At 36.8% G+C, this 23,955-nt stretch overlaps 1 protein-coding gene across 5 annotated transcripts in view; it reads right to left on the reverse strand.

Moving 5' to 3' along the window:
- Lingo2 (leucine rich repeat and Ig domain containing 2) overlaps positions 1-23,955 on the reverse strand; it is a 1,165,708-nt gene that overhangs the window by 398,818 nt on the left and 742,935 nt on the right. For all 5 annotated transcript variants that reach the window (XM_015994223.3, XM_042270975.2, XM_076564048.1 and 2 more), the window contains one exon: positions 9,641-9,673. The gene's annotated coding sequence lies outside the window, so the exon portion shown is untranslated. The remainder of the gene's footprint in view (positions 1-9,640; positions 9,674-23,955) is intronic.

The following is a 23,955-nucleotide window of genomic DNA, read 5'->3' on the forward strand; positions in this document are numbered from 1 at the left end:
ATTGATACTGAGGAGTCACAGTGCGTTTGACACCTCCTTTCTCTTCTTTCTTCAGCAGCATAGGGGGTATTCTCTGTCCATTGTGTTCTGAAGTTTTATGATGACATATTTTTGTCATTTGTTGGTTGAGAACACAGGGCCCTTGAATTCCTGGAAATTGTATCTAGGTTCTGGAAGTCAGCTGGTGGTTATTAGTTAATCATTCACCTCTAACCACTTGCTGAACTGGTATGACTATGGTGATGGGTGTTCCATATCTATTGTCTTTGCTGGAGATTTCCCTGTTCTTAATCTTTGTCTCATTCTTTACCCTCTGGATGGTCTGCTCACATATACTTCCAAGATACACCTTCACTGATTTTTCTTATTTTTTACATACTATATATTTTATTTTTGAGAGCTTTAAATTTTTTCTTTGTTCTCTGTGATGATATATTGTGTACTCTAATAAAATTTGCCTGAAGATCAGAGAACAAAACAAGTCACTAGATTAAACATAGAGGCCAGGCAGTCGTGGCACACACCTTTAATCCTAGCACTCGGGAGGCAGAGATCTGTCTGGATCTCTGTGAGTTCATACCCACCCTGCACTATATGAGATTGACTCAGTCTAAGAGAGAAACAGAGCCAGGCAGTGGCAGCATACACCTTTAATCCTAGTACTTGGGAATCACACGCCTTTAATCCCAGCACTTGAGACCTCGTATCTTTGCTTGGGGAGCACACAGGGCTTTAATACCAGCAATAAGAAGGAAGTGATATGTCTGGGCAGAGAAAGGTATCTAAGGTGTGAGGAGTCAGGATTCAGCTGAGGATTCAGAGGCATTTAGTCAGAGGATTCGTAAAGCTGGTAAGTTGAGACTTGGCAGTGGCTTGTTCTTTTGTCTCTCTGACTTTTCATCATTTGCCCCAATATCTGGTTCTGACTTTTTTATTATAAGACCATTTAAAAATTTCAGGCAACAGTTCTCTTTTATAGTATCATATTTTATTTCGGAGGATGTGATGGCTCCAAACTTTAGTATTCCTAATTCTTTCTGCCCAGTCTGCTGTTTTCTGTTCATATTTCTGTCTCTCTTTCATGGAAATAGTTACCTCTTCATATTTTAGAAGACCCAAAAAGCTACTGGTCCATTAGTGGGATCTACCAATTAATAACACCCAGCATAGCTCACAAACAAATCAAAGCAAAACAAAACAAACACACCCAGATGTCTATTTACTGGAAGAAAAGAACGTGTCAGTGTCTATGTGTGTGTTTCTGTGCCTGTGTGTATGTCTGTTTCTGTGTTTCTGTGTATGTCTATGTGTCTCTCTGTGTGTGTGTCTGTTTCTATGTCTGTGTGTGTGTCTATGTGTCTCTGTGTGTGTGTGTGTGTGTGTGTTTCTGTGTTTCTGTGTGTGTCTATGTGTCTCTCTCTGTGTGTGTGTCTGTTTCTGTGCCTGTGTATGTGTCTGTTTCTGTTTCTCTGTGTGTGTCTGTGTGTCTGTGTCTGCAGTTATTTTTCCGCTGGGTTCAGAGTCTTCAGAAAAAGTCTTCTGTTTTCCTGATTTGGACACTTAAGACTGGCTGTCACAGGTCTGAGAGCAAAGTTCAATAAATACATCGAGACCTAACTTTTCAATATCAATACTCCTCTCATTCATTCATTAATTGATTTATAGTCTGTGTGGAGTCAAAGAAGCCCTGAGTTAATGTGTAAGGATTCGATGAAGTCCTGACTGAGTGTGTATTATTACAAGAGTGCAATCACTCAGACTCACAGGAACTCTCAAAGTCTTCCTCAGTTCAGGTCAGGTAACTGGCAACTCTTTACTCTAGTTTGTGTGTGAATGTTGCCTGAGTATGCAGAAAGCACCCGCCTTTTCCCTTGAGCTGTACACAGCCTGAGACTGATCTCCTCTAGAGACCTTCCACAAAGATGATCTAACCCCTCCCCTTCATGTTGTACATTATACATTTTCTGAGGTTCTAGGATGTTGCACAGCTGATGCCTTTCCATTCAGGCAAATATGGCCCACCTGATCCCAGCTTTTCTGTACATGTTCCTATGTGCATTTCTATCCTTTCTTCTGTCTCTCAACATACCAGTCAGGTTGCCAGAACCAAGCCAAGCTGGATGCAGAAGTAGTCTTTTATCTCCAAGTCTTGGAGAAGCGGTGAGGGGGTTTGAATTGGATTTGTAAAGTGAGAAGGAAGATGTGGGGTTCTAGTTGCTCCACTTATAAACTTTCCTCTTTTATTTTTCAGGGCTCAGTTCCTTTTACAAGCCTTGTCTTCAGTGTGTCTGACTCCCCAGCTATTCAAGATTGAGCAATTCTATCACTCTTTTTCTGTGTGTTTCTGCTGCAACTGTCTGCTCTATGGGCGAAAGTGCCCTTTCTCCATCTGCTTTCTATCTTTTAAGTGACCTTGTGGTGTTAGGTCTGGTTTCTCCCTGCTCCTGACTACTCTGGGTAGTCATGGCTACTCTATTCCTTATTCTTATTTGTTTAAGTTTTGTGAGGAAATGAAGACAGAGGCTGTGTGTTAACTGCAAGTAAATTCATTGTCGATCTTCTATTCATGTGGCCTCTATCTAGCTCTTCTAGCATGGTCTTAAGGCCACCACCATTTTTATTTCTATTACAAAATCTACATAACTATATAACCAGAGAGGAGTCTATGTTCTGAGTAAATGTGGCATTTCCACATCTGCTTTTCTCTCCTTTGCTCACAGGAAAACCCAGAGATATATAGCATGATAAACTCAGAGAGGATGGAGAGAAAAAAGAAAGTTTAGGCAAAGAGACTCGGTTCAACTACATATGTTTTAAAAAGTACAGAGAGAAGACTAATGATGATGAGAACCAAGGACTGAAGGAATATTTGTGTTTTGATGAAGATTCAAAATGTTTCCAGGTGTGAAAAATTTGAAGGGTTATAAAAGAGACTTATGAAGGACTTGCTTTGAGATATCAATTTGGCCATCTTTTTAATGATTTTTGAAGTCTTCAAGTCAATATCAAATTTCTCTTTAATTCAGAGTCATATATAATTGGTGCTTTGTTGAATGACATTCTGTATATTTTGTAGAGCAAAAGCGGTTATTTATAGTCTTCTAAATTTATGATGTTCAAATATAAACACAATGCTGTCAGTGTGAAAATATTAAACATCTCTAGCATGGAAATAAGAGCCACATCCTCTTTCAAATATGCAGGAAGGACCAAAGGAAATTAGATTTAGAATTTGTAATAAAAGGAAATTAGTTTTCTTGTTTTTAAACATTTTTTTTATTTTTTTAAGGCCATTCATTTGGTGTTCAGCCTGTGAGCTACATGGCTATCTCCCAAATATACATAGTTTCAATGGATATTTACTTATCTCATGAGATGCCCAATACATTAGTTGCCAAGTAATTGATGTTGTGTGTTATATCATGATTTTGTGTTTGGCAAACCACCTGCAATATCACTGAGATACACAGCAGTCCCAAATGAATATTTTTATGTAATTCATTTAGACCACCTCATCCTTACATAAATCCTAGAATACACATGTGTAAAACTAAAACTCAAATCCAGTTTTCTTTGCTTGCTTTCTCATCCCCCTCAGAGACCCCTGCCCCACACCTACTAACATTGATCATCAAGAGTGAATTAATTAAATTCAGCAGGATAGAAGACAGAGATAGTCAGTGTTCTTGGCAAGATTTAGGGTCACAATGAAACTGTCCAATATTTACTCAAAACTTTCAAATATGGTAAAAATAGAGAAACATGACAGCTATCAACTCTACCATCAGATAACTCATGGAGTCAGAAAAGAAAAAAAATGCTTGAGAGATGCTTAGGAATGGAGACAATTTCAGGCAAGCAGCTAGCATGGGTATAATATTTGAAACGATTTTCATCCTCCCAAATGCCTCCTTTTGCTTATTTTCTGGTCTGAATGTTCCATCATAAGTAGGACATCAAGCATCCCTATTTGCTTATTGTCTGCTCTATAATTTAGAAACGCATGCTTAACTTCTGTAGGCCTAGATTTTGTTACTTGAAGACAAAGACAGACTAAAATTAAGATAGTTGTGGTAGATTTTATGTCTAAAAATCAATCATTTCCTTTCAGGAAAAGGGCATGATACTCTAAGAGAGCCAATAACAAAACCTGTATAATGTATAAATAGTTGAGAGAATTTATACATTAAGGCAATATATTTGGGCAGCTTCAAAATTCAGGTCTCTTCAAATGTTCAAGTATCCTGGTGGTATTTAGAAACTGTCTAGAATTCCACCTTCTTCAATTTATTTACAATGACACTGCACTTTGAAGGATCAGAGTCAATCATAGCTCCATTTCAACACATTGATGTTTTAAATCCTCATAAAGAAGCGCCCTCATGATGTCTCAGACCATTTAGGTCTTTTGTTTGAAAAAGAAAGAAAAATAAAAAAATTGGATATAGAAATGATAGGACAAAAGGGTAGATCATTGAATCTACTCTGAAAAGAAAAGGAAAAAACCAAGAATATAGGTATAGGATAAAAAGGTAGATTATTAAATCTACTTTTAAAAAGCAACTACTAGTTTTAAATATTTTACATTGGATTGAATTTTTGAATGTTGTATACAAATTGTGTCTATTGATACAAATTGGAGATTAATTTTGTTAGAAAAAAACTACATAAGTTTCTAATCTTGTTCAAAGTGTTGTACCTATACAGTTCATTTAACATTGTAATGCAAATTTCTCATCCTTGAAACTTATTATTACCAACTAATTAAGATATAAAGAATGTAGGTTAGTAGTTAGTCACCTAGAACAATGGAACTTATTAGGTTAGGTTTGTTTTCCAGCTCGAACAGAGATATATTTTAGATAGACAGCTCATCTTCAAACCCATCAGAGATCTATAGAACATGACATTTAAGATGTTTTAATAACAGATTCTTTTCTTTTTATGGCAATGAGATATGTCTGCTCCTGGCAGAACCAAGCTACTTTAGAGAAGATGATGGGCATCAAAGAAACTTCTTATGGAGTTTACTTTCTTTGTGGCAAGTTAGTCACTGGGCAAAGTGCCCTTGCCTCGACTGCTCCCGATATGCTATCCAAATGGACAAGCAGGACACAAAAGAAAGAACTGTCAAACCTTGCCAAGACAAGGTAGGAAGGTCTTTTAGAAAATCCTGCTTCATAGATGATTTTGTCAGATATGCTAGACACTAGACCTGTAGGCCAAAGATGGATGCCCCAATGTTGCAGAGGAACCTTGGGTGACTGTCAAAGCAGCCAGCTGTTTTTGTCATTTTTCACATTTCTTGGAAGTCACTTGTTTGCACTCCCTGCTTACTCAGTAAATATTATTTCCTTCTCAGGTCTCTGAGGGAGTTGAAGACTAGATAGTTAAAGTTTTCCTTGTTAACAAATTCAGAAAAGAAACTCACTAAAGATGTTTAAACTGTATAAATTTGAAAGGCATCTAAAGGTAGTTTTCAGTTGGTTATACAAGTTAGGATAGAAAGTGAATTAGGTACAACACTTTGGACTCACCAAAATAGGATAAATAATGGACTATTTTCTCTGAATGTGTCAAAAGTTCATGGACTAGAAATTGTTAATGTAATTCTTGACTGTATATATTGTATATACTTATTGTACTTACTGTATATAGTTTTTCTTATATTAGTTATAATTTTATTATTTTAGCCAAAAAAGGGGAAATGTGTTGATATATTATGTACTCTAATAAAATTTGTGTGAAGATCAGTGAACAGAACAAGCTACTAGATTAAACCTAGATGCCAGGGAGTAGTGGCACACACCTTTAATCCTAGCACTCAGGAGGCAGAGATCCATTTGGATCTCTGTGAGTTCAAAGCCACCCTGGATTACATGAGATTGATTCAGTCTAGAAAAGAAACAGAGCCAGGTAATGGTGATACATGCCTTTAATCCCAGCACTAAGAAGGAAGTAATGACTGGGTGGAGAAAGTTATATAAAGCATGAGGGGAGAGGAACAGAAGCCTTTTCAGTCTGAGGAGTCCTAGAGGTAAGACATGGCAGTGTCTTGTTTCTTTTTTCTCTCTGATCTTTCAGCATTTATCCTAATATCTGGCTCCGGGATTTTTCTTGTAAAACCCTTAAGAATTCACATTACAACCGGGCAGCAGTGGCGTATGCCTTTAATCCCAGAACTTGGGAGGCAGAGCCAGGTGAATCTCTGTGAGTTCGAGGCCAACCTGGTCTACAGAGTGAGATCCAGGACAGAAACCCTGTCTTGAAACTCCCCCCACTTCAGCAAAAAAAAAAATTGTGTTACATCCTGCAAAATTACTATCATCTTGGTAGTTAGTAAAAACAAATGACTATTTTGTAGAGTTTCAGAGACTGGAAATTCCCAGGTTATGGGGCAGGCTACCACGTGTATAAACAAGGTCTCCTTTGTCCACATATGGCAGGGAAACTATTTTGCAAAGTCACTATCCCTGTTCATGAGAAGTTCTTCCTTGTCTTCCCAAAGGGTCCCAATTCCTACTACTTTTGCCTTGGAGAGCTGTACTTCTGCATATGAACTGGGAGTATAAACCATCAGACCAAATCACCTTGTCATTCACAGCTGTGCTACACTCTTATCAATGTGCTTATAGAAAGATAGCTTTGGATTTTGTTGTTTATTAAGCAGTGCAATGTTACTCATGAAGGGGCACTGTTTACCATGTGAGAAAAGCCACGAGGTACAACAAAACCCACTATAAGAGTTTATTAAGAGAAGGGAACAGAAGGGGCTGCTTAGGCCTATTGAAAGATCATGCAGCAAGAGAGAGGAGGGATAGATGGAACCCACTTTTTTTATAATTTATATTTTTATATTTACATGTAAATAAGTTATAAAATATAAACACAATAATCAACCTTATAAGAAAAACAAGTCCCTTCTTTTTTTCTTTTCTCTTTTAGTACAATACTGCTACTAAAATTCCTGTGTATATCTTTTTTTTATTTTATAATTAATTTTACATATCAGCCACGGGAGGAGGGAGGTCAGGGGAATCCGTGGAACCCGCTTTTTATAGGTTCCCCCTGTACATGTGTATATGGGTTTAAGTAGCTACACCACATGTGCACATAGATTGGGTGATAACTCTCCTCACAAATTACATGATCACACGGTGCACAGATTATGTAGGATGTAGGATGTAAGGCCCTGGGATGACTAAGCCTCTATCTTGGCTACTAGACAGTGTATGTGTGGTCATGCAGCTAGGGGAATGGTTAGGAATTCTAAAAGATTTCCCATCTCAAGTGTCCAGTTAGGAATTTTTAGTATTATCTTCTTTCATTTGAGTTACTGAGCACTTAATGCTTCTGATTATAAGAGGTTATAAGCTCATGTTTTTCATTATCTATAAGGGGTAGTCTGTCTCCACAGAAAATCTAATCTTGATGCATTTTCATGCTCATGATCAGTGTTTGTATGTAACCCAACTGTGGCATTCCACTTGCTTCACTAAGGTAGAGTGAACAAAGGGGAAACTTGGCACTTAAATTCTTGTTTTTGTTCCTATTGTGAAGGCCCCTTAGTAAAGGGTGGCTGGTCCAAGGTCTTTCGATGTCGTTGAGCTAGTTTGACCCATTTCAACCAAGGGATGTCATTGAGCTAGTCTGACCCATTTCAACCAAGGGAGTATTGCTTTCACAACCTATGTTGGTACACAAAGACAAGACATACACACAGATTCCTACATACCTCACAAAGAGGAAGGAGTATTTATTTTTCTTCCTTAATATTCACTCTCCTGTTGCATCCTCAGACTTCTTATTCCTTTACTTTGTTAGCTAGAGAAGAATGACTCTCAACATCTACTAGCATTCACCTGTATTCTACCAATCTGCAGTCTCCTTGCTACTTGTCTGTTCTCACATCACCAGGAAAGAGGGCTGTCACCACACACACACAGAGCCACAGCCAGGCTGGTTTCAGACTGAGACTGAAAACCTGGAGCCAAGTTTCTTTCCTTCTGTTTTCCTATACCTTGGTGTTACCTTTTCTTTCTTTAGCAAAAACCAAACTGTTTATTTCTTCCACCTTCGTCACAGTCACCGAAGTTTTCTATCAAGAAAGCAACACATACGCAATGTCCATAACAAGGTATCATAATTTAATGGACAGCCCCAAGTTATTTACATTTTCATATGGAACACATACATTATCACATAAGGAATGCATCTCTGCAGGTGAAACATGATAGATTGGGACCAGGAGAGAAGTTCCCTTTAGACCGTGAACTTGCTGCCTGCTCACAGTACAGTCTGAACTGCAGATGTAACACAGCAAAATAATGAATGGTGACTGTCACTCGCTGCATTTCTATAACATGATGCAATGATTCGTAAATATATTGTCTCTCTTGATTCATAAAAACCTTTTATGCTTTTTGTTTCTCAACTGAGGAAATCAGGGCTTGCAGGTACTAAACTGGTCGAAGACACATAAACAGTACAGTAGCAAATGGACTTCAAATCCCACACTTTGTGTTTGGACCCCCAACTCTCAGCCGCTGCTTACTGCCTTTCAGTACTGCAACTAGGCATATCGATGGCTGAGGTGACATTTTATTAAATTAAATTAGACGAGCAGACTGATACGGGAGTCCCTTCTTAATTCTGACAGTTCTTAGTGAAAGCACCTCTGATGGCAGAATTTCTGCTGAGTATTCCAAGATGTTATGTGTGAAGGAGTAAAGAAATCTATAAACACTTTAATGTTTACTCAAATAAAGTAATAGCAAAATCCCTTAATTAAAACAGCACTATATCTTTCCACTTAAAATTAGCTTAACAACTACTCTAGTATTAGTCTCCATTTACCGTTGTTAACAGATAATTTTCAGTGTCTGCCTCCCATAGAGACTGTTCAATGTACTGCTACCATTCTTACATATAAATATGTATTTATGTTATACATGTATATATTAGAATTTTATGTAAGTATATTTGGTATTGTCAATTACTAAATTATCCTGATATACCAACACACATACACAATACCAAAAAATAATGCAAAGATAGATATTAGATATGTATAAAATAATTTCCTTATTATCATACTAAGGAGTTTAAACTATCTGAGAGTAGACATCTGAACATAGCTGAGCAATCTTGAGGAAATTCTACTTACTTGTCAGCTATAGCAAGTTAAATCAAGGATCTATGATAATAGGTGACAGTTTATTGTTAGAGTTATCAGGCAATGTTAGAATAGGGAGAGTATTGTTAATTTGGTGAAGGCCAAATAAAGTCTGGATCGAAGGAAATAATGTGGCATGTTTTTTTTTTTTTTGTATACAATGTGCATTCAATAAATGTCATTGATAGATACATATAAAAGATGGACAAATAAAGACAAGTGAATGAATGGAATGGAAAATACTGAACATTTCTATCTATACAATATTGCCAAATTTTGATTCAAAGCTAATAGATTATAGTGTTGTTCTACAGTAAACTTATGTTGTAATTTCTATGCAGTAGTGGAGAAGATGAAAACATTTTATTCTCTGTTATCTGTGAAAAGTTGAGGGTATTTCGGCTTTGTCACTTTTGTGCTTTGTTTTATACTAATGTGTGTTCAGGCATAATGAATAGTACCAACCTTGAATGCTGCATTTTGCTTCCTTTACTTCATCTAAAAATGAAAAAGAAAAGACAAATATTAAAGTTAGAGACAATTGTAGCAATAGAGAAACTAAAATGGGCATCCTTTAAAAAAATTAATAAAGTTTCACCATTTTACTTAGGACAGAAAACAAATATTTAACTGTGGAGAGAAAACACCTGATAAAGCTTTCCTCTCTAATAATGTGCCTTTGCTATTTTGGTAGTTTACTTCTGTAAAATTTCTTGGTGGCATAGCAATTATGGGGATGTTTAACAAAATTATATAAAAGGAAAAATTATACAGGCAATGCTTAGTCAACTCATGTGAATGTGCCATCATGATATAGTTTCTCCATAAATCTGGGCAAGACAATTTTCGGAGGACATTACAATATACTCTCCTCCTGCATGCTGATCAGAACACAGGTTTCACATCGTTCTCTCTTCACTCCCCTAGTAAACTGTTCTCCCTTATAGACCAAGTGATTATTGTGTTGTTTATAATAACTTTTCTACATTCCTTATGGAAATCATAATTATGATGCTGAATATTCAAACTGCAAGCCACTTTTCTCAGGGAAATTGTAATTATGATAATGCAGTATTGACTCAACCAATGTTTTCAAGTCATTGTTCTCTTTGAGGAATGGGAGGGGAGAGGAAAACACTGACACATCCCTTTGGGATCTCAGACGTATCTTCAGGCAAGGAGGAATAGCTGTTATTTGCAACGTGTCACTATCAGGCTTACATATGTTACACATGCAGCATACATACATTTTGTAGGGAAATATCTAAATTATATAGGTTTCACACTTACTCACACAACCAACCCATGAAGTAAGTAGTATCCTGATTTTATAAACAAAAGACTTGAGCCTTTTGTTCAGCACCATGATCTGAAGGTTTACACATACTTGCATATGACATCACCTTACTAGTGTCCAAAAGTAGCTTTTACATATTTTTTTACATAATCACTTATTTTGCATACAAATAATTTTGTAGAATAGATGTCAATACTTAAGTTTATCCTAATAGATATAGAAGTGAGTTCTGCCCTCATGATAAGAGTATTTGTGCAGGAAATGTTTATAGAATGCACATTTTTGTAACAAGAAATAGATTTTTAAAGTATGCATATTAGAACCACAGACAACTAAATGTTCAAATTATAAATTTTCAGAATGAAGATACAAAGCATATGGTCCAAGGCCAGTTAGCAGGAGCCTCACTCAGTAGGGCAGGCAGCATGCAGGAAGGATTAGCTGCAGGAAGGATTCAAGCCACATCCTTTTTATTAATAAGCATAGATCGTACCTACTATGCAAAAATCCTTTATGGACAGTTTAAATCTTACAGCTGCAATACATGTGATTTTATTTTAATTCAATAAATTAAGCTCAGCAAATTTATTTGCTCAAATTTGCCAATTCGTCATGTGTTCTTTTATAACTTGGCACATTGACCAGATTTAACTAAAAAACAAACAACAAACTAAAGTAAGATTAAAAGGAAACTAGGAAACTAGGGGACACAAAATAAGAAATAAAATATACAAGAATGTAATACATAAATTAGTGTGTTTTCAGAAATCATTCTTGCTTCTTTCTTACATCATGCATAGCGTTAGAGCTTCCAAGATTATTCATTATCTCAGTTTTATTATAATTCAAATATCTCTTCAAGAAGTTCCGTCTGTCTCCCAAATCATTTATTTTTAACCTTTTAACATGTCTTCTCCATTCCTCAGTAGCTCTCATCTGTTCCATGGGGACCATTTAATAATTTGCTCCTGATTTCTCACACATGAAAAAGTAGATGAGTGATCCAATTTGACAGCCACAGGAAGCAATATTGATCCTCAATTTTAGCATGATCCTTCAGAGCCACCAACCAGCCATTTATCTGATTATTATTTCAATCACTTTCAACTGAGAAAGGGAAGTAACTACATTTGTCTAGACCCAAAACAAATTCCCTAAGACCGTTTGTGAGCCTGTTTTAGACAAGGTCTTGAACTCCCTGTTTTAACCAAGGCTGGCCTTGAACTAATGATCTCCCAATATCAGCCTCTGGAGAGAGGTAATGCTGGTATTTGCCACCGTGCCTGGTTGGCATTCAGCCTTGTACTATAGTCTACAAGTTTATGACATCAATACACAAAGGTGCATAATGTCACTGAAAGCAAATGGAATTTTCAAACTGAGGTACAGCAGTGGCTACATAATCATGTGATGTACTCACCTCAGTATGAATGGTATAAACCAGAGGATGCTGTCCCAGTAAAGCAACAGAACAGCTTTATAAATGTATAATTGAAGGTGGAAATATGACTAAATGTTGAAGCACTTGCCTATATGTGAGAGACCCTTGGTTTAATCTCTACCCCTCCCAAACAATGGCACAGATGAAGTGTCTCACATTGTGAGATACTACCCTAACGATGTATTTAAATACTTTAAATCAATGACTGTTTTGCCTCCCTCTTCCCATCCCCTACATCTTCAAAGGATAGATTATGTGGATCCGGGAATGAAGGTGAGGGAATCTGAGTAGTCAACATAGCATTATGCCTCTTGGCTAAGCAAGGAACTGGTTTCCCATTTTTACAAAATGGGCTCTGTGCCCCCAGCTACCTTTGTTTGCAAAGGGGAAATACTCCCATGTGGGACATAATAGGAGGCTCAATAATCATTAAGATATGTCTGATTTTAAAGAACAACAACTATTTGGATACCTATGGCAAACAGCTGAGAGCAGAGGGAGAAGCTGCTAAACCATCAGGGGGGAAAATGGGGCTATATCCACAAAGGATAATTCACCTCTGTTTCTTAACCTTTCCCTGCTTATTTTTAATAGGATATAGCAAAATGCAATAGCCCGTGTAAGTAATAGTGAGAAGGATTTCAGAGTTTTAGCAGGTGTCACTTCACAAGGTGAACCACCATAGTCAGTGGAGGTGCTGGCTGAACACAATGAATTCTAGCATGGACAGTAGAAGAAAAAAGACGATCAGACAGTGACAGGAATAAGGTGTGGTCTTGAGACTATCCCAGTGATAGAGACTGCTTCCTAGTAATCTTCCTTATGGGTAGGTACAGGATGAGATCCCAGCACGCGAGAAGTGAACACTCATCCCTATCCCTAACCCAGACCTATCTCCAATAGACAACTACTTGCAAATGAAGAATTAGTTTTCTCCTAGAGAGTCTCAATGCAGAGCAATAAATGGCGAGCACAAAATGAACTTAATGGCACCTTTGTAGGCTCTTTGTCTCACAAGGCTTTACCAGGGCATTCTTTTTGTTGTTGTTGTTCTTTTATCCTTACAGGTCCTTTGCATATATATCATGGCTTCCAGTTTTGTGTTTTTGTGGGATTCCTCAGTGTGCAAATGTATGTGTATCTCCGCTTCTGCATGTTTCTTGTGTATTTTCTATGGCTTCTTTTCTGTTTGTTTCTTTTGTCTTATTCAAATGTTTTTGTTTCATTAATATTGATTAGATTCCTGTTTATTTTCTAGTGGAAGACAAGAAGAGTGTGGCTGTGCATGGGGGGCAGAATGTGAGGAGGACCTCAGGGAAGCTTGGGAAGAAGAGATTTAATCAGAATATATTGTATTAAAAATCTATTTTCAATAGAAGACAAATAAGAATTCAAAAAAGAAAAGAAAAAGATTGTCTTCCTCAATGTGGTGTCCTTGGGAAAGGTGTCCTTCAAGAAAGGTGGCCTTTAAAGATTTGGATTTGGTACTTGTCAGGTACTACACACAGACACAAAGCCTGTAGATGCTGCAGGGTGTCATTCTGCTCTTCTTGAGACCAAGGCTCATGTCATCAGCTGCCTGAGGGATTGACTGATGGATGCTCAATTCTGGCTTCTTCTCCCAGGCTGTTTTTCCTTCTGCCAGAGGGAGTGAATGGTGATCGAGGTTTTTCTCCTCCTAATGACAGCTCCCATCTTACTACTTCCCCTTTGTTTGATTTGGGACACCTACAAGTACACAGATCCTGAGTACATAGCACAGTAAACTGCCTGCAACATTATTTCTACTTCAGAGATTGTGAGGGAAATTTATCTAAGTCAAGATTACAGATTTCAGGAGACACAGATCTAAGAGTGGAATATGGCTGTGTGTGGCTCCAAAGACCATATACTTCCCATCATAGCTCCCCATATTCCTTTTTTCAAAATATATTTCAATATATTTTTCAAAATGCTTAAACTAGTTTGCAATGCATTTTATCTATGCAGTAGGCATAGATAATGATGATATACTTAAGTCTGTAAATAAAAAGACATTACTCAATGCTATATAATATTGGCAAGTATGTTGTTGTTGGAAGATCAATCTAATTTAATATAACGATTAAATAAGAGGCATTTACTGAGATAAATTAGTAAATACATAACTATACTAATTTGTAATAGCTGATTAAAACAATGTATATATAAACTTATACATATAAGTATGCATGTATGAATATATATACACATATCTTACAAAATATATCTCAAGACTACTGGCAAGATTATAATGAACAAAATTCCTAATTATACTAGCCTGTTTTAAAAAGCCATATGATGACTTTTACTAGCTTAATTTCCTGGTACAAAAAGATTCAAGATTTCTATGTTTCAAAAACTTAGCAGATTAGTTATGGGACAAGGGCTTACATTTTATGCTATAAATGCAAGGATTTTATCAGGCATGAAATTTAGTCAGAACAGTTTATGGCTCAGTAAAACATTACTTGAGGCAGCCTTTACAATCAGAACACAGGGGTTACCTAATTCTAATGCACTTTTCAGAAAGTATGGGTAGGATTTTATAACCACTGAACAATACTTCACTCAGTTCTTCAATAAATTCTCCATTCCTTTATTTTATCCATCAATCTAATTGCATGTAAAATTTTTATGATTTTTCTATTGAAGTATGTGTGGCACCAAAGGCTCACTCATGTGAGTCCACCAATACTATGGACTCAGGAGAGCTTAAACATAAAAACACATCCAAAGCATTACATTAAATTCCTCTAAATAAAACAACATAAGGAAATCCTAAGAGATGTACTGGAAGTGAATGTATGCAATGGGCATTAGTTGTCCATGGAGGGAGGGCTTGCTACCTTTGGGGCTATCACTGTCTCAAGCTATGGACAAAATAATGTTTATACTATTTTAATGGGAAATGTTTTGAGGATTTCTCAAAGACCAGAGGGACTTGAGAGGTAGCAGCTGTGGTTACTGACATGGCCTCTCCATGGAAGCTGCATGCCAAGTCTGTGCTGTATCACATACTCTTCTTCAGAAGGAAGGAGCTAATGAAGGACTTCTCATTGAGAAGTAATAGGTTTGGCTCATCACACTCCACTGAGTGAGCTTTGAATTGAACATGGTATCTTACCTTCATGAACATCCTTAGGCTATTGTTTACCTAATAATTGATAAGACTACAGAAATGTATAAAGCCAGAATCTAATTTTACTCCAGAAATATTTGCTTATTAAATAGATTCACTTCATGTAAACCTATAAACTTCAGAATGATAGGAAAAGATACTTATATCCATTCATTATTATTAAGCTGGGGGGGTGTCTTAGTTAGTGCTTCTATTGCTGTGAAGAGACACCATGACCACGGTAACTCTTATAAAGGAAAAACATGTAATTGGATGTCATATGCTTCAGAGGTTCAGTCCATTATCATGATGGTGGGAAATGGTAGCTTGCAGGCAGACAGGGTGCTTGAGAGGTAGCTGAGAGTTCTATATCTTGCAGGCAACAGGAGGTGCTCTGTGTCACTGCTGTGGCTTGAGCATATATGAGATCTCAAAGCCCACCTCCACAGTGACACACTTCCTCCAACAAGGCCACACCTACTGCAACAAAGCCACACCTCCTATAGTGCCATTCTCTTTGAGTTCAGTTTCTTTCAAACCACAATGGGAGCAGGGTGCAACGGCAGGTATGATCTACTAACAAGAATGGTTTTTTGACAGTTAATCTGGTACACCTGAGTTCACCTAGATGCTCTGCACTTTCCAGTAAACAATATCTTAGATTCAAGGGTGATAATCACATTTTTCCACAATTCCCAGAACAACACATAATAGCATGGTATGTTTAACACCACAATGTTACATGCCAACAAAGCAGACAAAAAGATAAAGAATGCATATGCATACCCCCATTCCCCCCACATACACATACGTGTGCATGTGCACATGCGTACATATACAAGCACATCTACATATATGCAAACACACAATCACATGCATGCATACATGCAAGACACCCTCACACACACTCAGTACACATTCATAGATACATACATACACAAATACACACCCATAAACCTATACATATATAACACCACAAATGCACACACACACACATGCAAACATACAAAAATGTTCACACACATACATATGCACGTATTCACCTAAAGTAGTAATTTCATAACACAAATGAGTATGTAGAACAGACATTATCTGAGTGAAAATTATGTAAGAACATTATTTTTAAAAGATGTTACAATTTATTGAATTTTTGAATGAGCGCCAGAGAGTAGTTGGAATAGTGCTGTGGGATGAAAATATATGTTGCTATGATTGATTGATAAATAAAACAAGTAAAATGCTGATTGGCCAGTAGCCAGGCAGGAAGGATAGTGTAGGGGGGACAAGGAGGAGGAAAATTCTGGGAGGTGGAAGGCTGAGGCAGGGAGACATGGCCAGCCACTGTGAGGAGAAACATGATGTAAGACTCTGGTAAGCCAAGAGCCATGTGGCAAGGTATAGATTTATAGAAATGGGTTAATTTAAGATATAAGGACAGATAGCAAGAAGCCTGCCACAGCCATACAGTTTATAAGTAATATAAGTCTCTGTGTGTTTACTTGGGGGACAGAGTGGGAGAGATTTGTCCCAACTGCCGGCAGGCTGGGACACAGGAAAACTTCAGCTACAGATTAGCATAAACATTTATATGGTGAGCTCTGAAGAAACCAGGGTTCTTAAAGAATTCAGAGGGGTGACTTGGACATGAGAAAGCATTTAGTTTGGGTTGTAGTGGTAAGAACCACCACAGTGAAAGCGTGGCTGTTGGTTTAGTGTTTGTTTGATGGAGTCCCAGTGACAGAACTAGAAAATGTTAAACAAACTGTTTGGTCTACGGCTCAGGCTTCTTGCTAGCTAGCTCTTTCATCTTAAATTAATCAATTTCTATTAATCTATATTTTGTCACGTGGCCTCGTGGCATTACCTGTGTTCCATTACATCTTGCCTCCCCAGCAGTGTTCAGCATCTCCTCTGATTCTGCCTTCTCCTTGTCTCTCTGCTTGGGTTCCCCCCCCCGCCCCCCTTCCACCCCGGCTCTATTCTGCCTTACCATAGGCCACAGCAGTTTCTTTATTAATCAATAGTAGCAACACATATTCACTGTGTACAGAAAGACCATCCCACAGCAGGTGGAAGTGAGGCTATGAAGGGAGAAGAGATAAGTCTGGGAAGTTGAGAAAAGACATATCATGGACAATATTCCAGTATTCCAACAAACCTATTATAATATTTTCCAGGTTATTTTGTAGTCAGAAAGAAGTTGAAAGATCTTTCAAAAATCTATTAAAAGTTGAAATTTTATTAAAAAGTGATCACACAAAAACAAAGTGATGTTTTGGGAATGTTAATAACAGTGTGTAGCGTGGATTGCTCACAGAAGACAGAGGCTGTGTCTGGATCCCAGTGGTGGCAATATGGTCTTACAGGAGATGATGTGTGAACATGTACATTACAGCTCATATTGCAAAAGACACATGCAGTCTTTTACCAAAATAGTTATTTCCTCAGGAGTACCTCTTTTCTGCCAGTAATCTTTGTGTTTCTAACATCCTGTTTTTATGTTAATATAACTATACATTACATATAGCCCATCAGACTGGAGATGTTACAGGATAGTGAGGAAGACTCTGGATTCAGAGAGACCTGAGTAGATTATAGCACTCATATATATATATATATATATATATATATATATATATATATATATATATATTTATATATATATTTATTTATATATATATATATTTATATATATTTATTTATATATATATAAATATATATATTTATATATATATATTTATATATATTTATATATATTTTGGTTTTTCGAGACAGGGTTTCTCCGTGTAACAGCCCTGGCTGTCCTGGAACTTGCTTTGTAGACCAGGCTGGCCTCGAACTCACAGAGATCCACCCGCCTCTGCCTCCCAAGTGCTGGGATTAAAGGCGTGCACCACCACGCCCGGCACCCCTATTTCTTAATAGAGAAAACATAGGTAAGTTTCTGAAATCATTTGAGTGAACCCCATTTCATAGACAAGGAAACTGAGACTCAAATGATTACCTACCTTAAAATTTATTTTGAGAATTAGTGAAATTCCATTTCATAGTTCATAGTTTTCTGACTTTCTCAATTCACTAAATTCACCAACTGTTATACCCAAATTATAGAAGAATTATCAGAACATCTCAGACATCTAAAATTTATTGTTAAGGATATTTTTACATGGAAGCATTCATGAGAAACATTTATTAAATATGTCTTTGTGAAAGAATTACACTGATAATTATCATCATTAAATGAGATTAGCTAAACAACTACAACACATTATGGGCTATTAATATGTACTCATTTATATTAAGGACAGAAATAATACCCACAGACAGAATGAACCAAACACCAATGAAACATACTTCATATTTCCTATTTGAATGTAAGCAATAATTGCAGCAAGGACTTTAATCTCCATGAACATTCATTCACATATTATCTATAGGTTTCAATATTTAATTCCATCTGAGTGATTGTATAATTTAGTCCTGTAGACCATGTGGTACATGTCAGGTGAAGCAGCAAAACATAGTAGTTAGCAATGCATGCTTTGCTTTTAGATAGCCTTGACATGACTCTTCAAATTACTATAAAATATTTGCCAAATTATGTGACTTCTGTGCCTCAGTTTCCTAATCTGTAAAATGGACAGAGCAAAGAATAAGGTCTATCCACTGGGCTATAGCAAGCATCTAATGAAACACTCTAGCTAAATTGCTGGTACACTGGTATCACTAAATCAATACTGTCACAGTATTTCACATTTTGTGTGGATTTACAGCACATAATATATACCTGGCAACTTGCAGCAAAAAGAGGAAGGAATTGTCTCTCCACTCCATGATCAGGCTGGTGCTTCTCAATCTCCATCTATAGTCAAGTGCTCTGGTTCCAAATCCTCACATCAGATATTGTCATTTGTTTCTTGCTTAACATAGAGATTGTTCAGCTTAGCACCTACTCACGGCCCTTCACTGGTAGCTTCTGCTGGAATTCCAGAGAGCACTGTACTTCATTTCTCTCGTGAAATACAATAGACCTTCAACCTCTTTTGTGCACAAGATACTAGATTTCTGCATCTTATTTTCTACACCAGTCTTCTACTCAAATGTTTTCTTTATTATCTTGCACAGAAGACTTAGGAAAGGGAATTTGTGGGCTCAGTGAAAGGAGGTCACTTGTTTAAGGACAACCTACTCATTTAAGGAAGTAGAGATTGAGAAGCCCAGTGGATTCTAGAATAAGAACTCACTGTTTAGGTGACCTGGAAAGGAAGTATTCCACACACAGAAATTCCCACTCCATGAAACTATAAATGTACATGAATATGGAGGTACTTGTCACCTCTATGCCTCAACTATGAAATTAATGTTGAATGTTGACTCATGTTAATGACACTTGGCAATGTAATTCTCTGTAGGAACATCTGTACAATATTTCAGATAATCCCAGGGGTGCTTGGAGAGAGGGAGAAAGTCAAGCAGAGAGAACTGTATGAAATTAATTAAACAGACACTTTAATGTAAGGAAGCTGCGTGCTGGAAAGCACATCTGTTTTGCATATGCATTGCCCCTCACCTGCACTGTTCAGGTTTGTCTAGCAATCTCAGGATTAAAAGGAATTTGGGGCAGAGCAACATGTAAATTTGTGCAAATTCAAAAAATAAAGTTATAAAATGTGAGGCCAGTATTATAGCCATAAAAACTTGTCCTTACTCTCATATTTTCTAAAATAGAATAGTATATAAACAACAAATTTATATTCATGAATATAAAATTGTAATAAAATTACTATACTATTAGCTTATATTTTGCTTAAATTATTTTAAATGATTTGAAAATGGTATGTAAATTATTAATCATTTTAAATAGTGTCGCTCACATATCCACCACTCAGAACAAAAGCTAAGAAACGGACACATGAAGTCCTTTGTCTGATCTCCAAGATAGTTATCATTCTGGACTCCACATTTATCCTCTTTTTTTTTTTGAATGCTACATACAGTCATCTTCCTGAATCAAGTTTAAGCTTTAAAAATATAATCACATGATAAGTAACTATTTGGGTCATCTTTCAGTTAATATTTTATTGTAGACAATGGCATGTTTTTACCTGTCTCTATATTTAATTTTATTTCAATTTTATCTTTATTTTAGGAAATTATCTTCTTTCTTATTTCCTCATTTTTCTTTTTTCTTTTGGTGGGGGGCAGGTTTCAAGATAGAGTTTCTCTGTGTTGTTTTGGTGCCTGTCCTGGATCTCACTCTGTAGACCAGTCTGGCCTCAAACTCACATAGATCTGCCTGGCTCTGCCTCCAGAGTGCTGGAATTAAAGACGTGTACCACCACTGCCTGGCTCCTTGTTGTTTTTAAAATAATATTTTCACTACACATTACAATATTTGAATTATTTCCAAATATACCTCCTATCACGTTGATATTAACATTCTAGAATTTTAATTTCAGCTATGTAGGTTTGTATTTTTTCCTTTGCTCTCAGCATTTTTAAAAACAAGATTTAAGGAGATATAATATTACCTTTAACAATTACATTTTTTACTCTCAACATTTTCTAAGATTTACCTCTTTTATCATTTAAATACTTTATTTGCTGGTCCTAGTTTGGGCACCAGGTAGTTTTAATGGTTTTCATTATTGAGATAAATATGATGCCCTCACATCACACAATTATCTGAACATTAAATCCTAGGTCCTAAGTCTTTCGTTCTCAGAAAACAGCCCTTCATTCTCTCCTTGAACACCATGCTGCTGCTTCCTCAACAGGGCTGATTCCTGTTTCTTTGATGGGATATATTTCTCTCTTTCTTTCTCTTTTCCTTCCATTGATAGTTCTGTACTCTCTGTAGTACTCCAAGACCCCAGGATGGACAGAGCCCCCCTATGTGGAATACATTTACAAAAAAACTAAGGTTCAAAAGATGATTTTAAAGGAAGTCTTTCTTGATTTTCTTTATCTTGAAGAGTTACTGCTTACCATGCCATTACTATGCTGTGACTGAGTACTTCATCTGAAATGACTTAAAATTCATTTGACTTGTCCAGACTAGATCCAATCTTCTCATACTTGCTGAAATGTGGATTCACTTTCAGGTGAGGTTTGCATAGGGGAACTCACAATCAGAGGGTGCATGGGAAAACTGCCTTGAGCAGCTCCATGCCTCCATTCTGAATTAAGAAGAGTAGAGAAGGCAAAATACTGTTAGTTTGCATTGTGCTTTCTTTTTTTTTCCAATTCTAGGTAAACAAAATTAGACTTTGTGCCAGGAAGAAGCTATGTGTAGCTTAGGGAAAATTATGAAGCAGAAGAAAATGGAGTGAACAACAGATAAATATTCAAAATATATTCTTGCCCTGGAAGTCTCAGATGTACTAAATCCTTTATGAATTGTGCTTCTTTTCATGAAAAACTACATATAATCATAGGCAAGTATCAGTGCATGAGCTTCATTAACATACCCTTCTTGTTAAGTGGAGCAAGGATTATCCAGAGACTTACAAGAGGAAAAGAAAATGGACCCAGGGAGAAAAGAGGAATAGCAGTTTAGATTTGTTTAGGGAAAAGTATATATCCCTGGAAACTGCAGACTTTATTTGTAGTGAAATAACACAATTCAATATATCTATTTTTATAGAACGTCATCAATAAAATACTATAGTTCTGTGCCATCTGAGATCTTCAACATGATAGCGACAGACAATTATCTTTGTGAGGAATAGCAACAATCAGGAATTTCCTTTCTTTCTTTCCAAGTTCCTTCCTGTCTGCCTTCCTTCCTTCCTTCCTTCCTTCCTTCCTTCCTTCCTTCCTTCCTTCCTTCCTTCCTTCCTTCCTTCCTTCCCTCCCTCCCTCCCTCCCCCCTCCCTCCCTCCCTCCCTCCCTCCCTCCCTCCCTTCCTTCCTTCCTTGCTTCTTTTCCAAACGTTAGACTTTTTTTTTTTTTTTTTTTTTTTTTTTTTTTTTTTTTTTTTGGTTTTTCGAGACAGGGTTTCTCCATGTAGCTTTGCGCCTTTCCTGGAACTCACTTGGTAGCCCAGGCTGGCCTCGAACTCACAAAGATCCGCCTGCCTCTGCCTCCCGAGTGCTGGGATTAAAGGCGTGCGCCACCACTGCCCGGCTCCAAACGTTAGACTTTAATATCAGAAACCTCATATCATACACATCACTGACTTAAATACCTCAGAATGACCGAGGACCACCTTTTGGCAAAGATTTGATGAAGTATGGTACCTGTCCTACCTTCTTATATTTTTGTTTAATTTTGTTATTGTTTTGGTTTTTGAGTTTTAGTCTGTAACTCAAGCTGACCAATAACTAACAGATGTTCATCCTGCTTCAGTCTCCAAGTTATGGAACTACAAGTATAAGCCACCATGTTTAGCTCACTCTTTCAAAGGGAAAAGATAAACATACTGTTCATGAACATCAAGGGCTGTGCAACTTAACCCTGATAATCTGGCTGTAAACATGACAAGGGCCAGTCATCTAGCTAGCACCTATTCTTGCTGATAAAACACTATGCAGAAAGGGGTTCTATCTTATCTTCTATCTATCTATCTATCTATCTATCTATCTATCTATCTATCTATCTATGTATCTATATATCTATCATCTATCTGTATTTCTGCATGCCTTCCTCCTTCTTTGCATGTGTGTGGACACGTGCATTTGTGAGTGTTCCATTTTCCCTAAAACTTTGCAAATTATTTTCTACTTATAGCTATTGAAAATGTGATAATCTGATAAATGTGCAATCCAGTGATTCATTCTAAAGACAAAGGACATATTACTGGAGTATGCTATCTCAATAAAAGATGACTACATAGTAGAAAGAAAATTGCTATAAGGTCTTCACATAAGGAAAAGGGAACATATTAGTAGCCATTAGGAACAATTATAGATGGTCACACCAACAAAGCACACTACATCTTGTGCTGTATGAGAATCTCTTTCATATTTCCTTTTGAGTGTCTGGATTTTTTGAACTACCTATGCTTGCTATATGTATTAGTGCCCACCTGTAATATAAGTACTCTGTTGGTGTTGGAAGACAGATTGCTAGTTACAATCCATTCTGGACTGAAAGGGAGACCTTGTTTCAATAAAACATGACAAAATAAAATCCTCAAAGAGGAACAAAGCAAACAACAAAAACCACCTATAAAATGTATGGATTTCTTAGAACAAATCATGTACATGACTATGTAAAAACTCATTAACAAAATAATTGTTTTGCTTTGCATGTGGAAAGAAGTCTATCACTCAAGTATTGAGCCTGCAGAATATATAAAACCCTCAAACTTGTTCTTGCAATATGGTAATAATAATATCTGTAAACGTTGTGTATGGGATAAGAAATTGAACATAATGACCTCTCTATGACACATAACAAATGTAAACACTAGAATGTTCCTATCGCCACTAATACCCCATGATTCCTTCTCTGAACTCAGTCACTCTTACTTTCCCTGAAGACTAAACTGAAAATTTAGAGATTTCTTACAACCTCATTGCTTTTTATAATATTCCCACCTAGATTAATATCTTTGAATATATGTGATGTCCTAGTTGGTATGTTTTTAAAAGATTATTAAATAATATTTTTTATTTATTCTTTGGGAACTTCATGAATATATTTTTAATTAAAATGTATCACTTTCCCCTTCCCTTTCTGACTCCCAGTATCATGTTCTTAGACGGAGCTGCATTTTTCATGCAGTTTTGAAGCAGTCTTTCTACTGGGTGCACATTTCACACTGTGTGACTATTTGATGTTCTCCATGGCTTAGAAATTCTGGAAATTGTAAACTGGATTTGCCTTGAAGTTTATAAGTAGGGGTAGAATTACTGAATCACAGGGTATGCATGTATCCAAGTCCCTCTGACAACGTG

Source organism: Peromyscus maniculatus, chromosome 2, assembly GCF_049852395.1.
Source record: "Peromyscus maniculatus bairdii isolate BWxNUB_F1_BW_parent chromosome 2, HU_Pman_BW_mat_3.1, whole genome shotgun sequence".
NCBI lineage: Eukaryota > Metazoa > Chordata > Mammalia > Rodentia > Cricetidae > Peromyscus > Peromyscus maniculatus.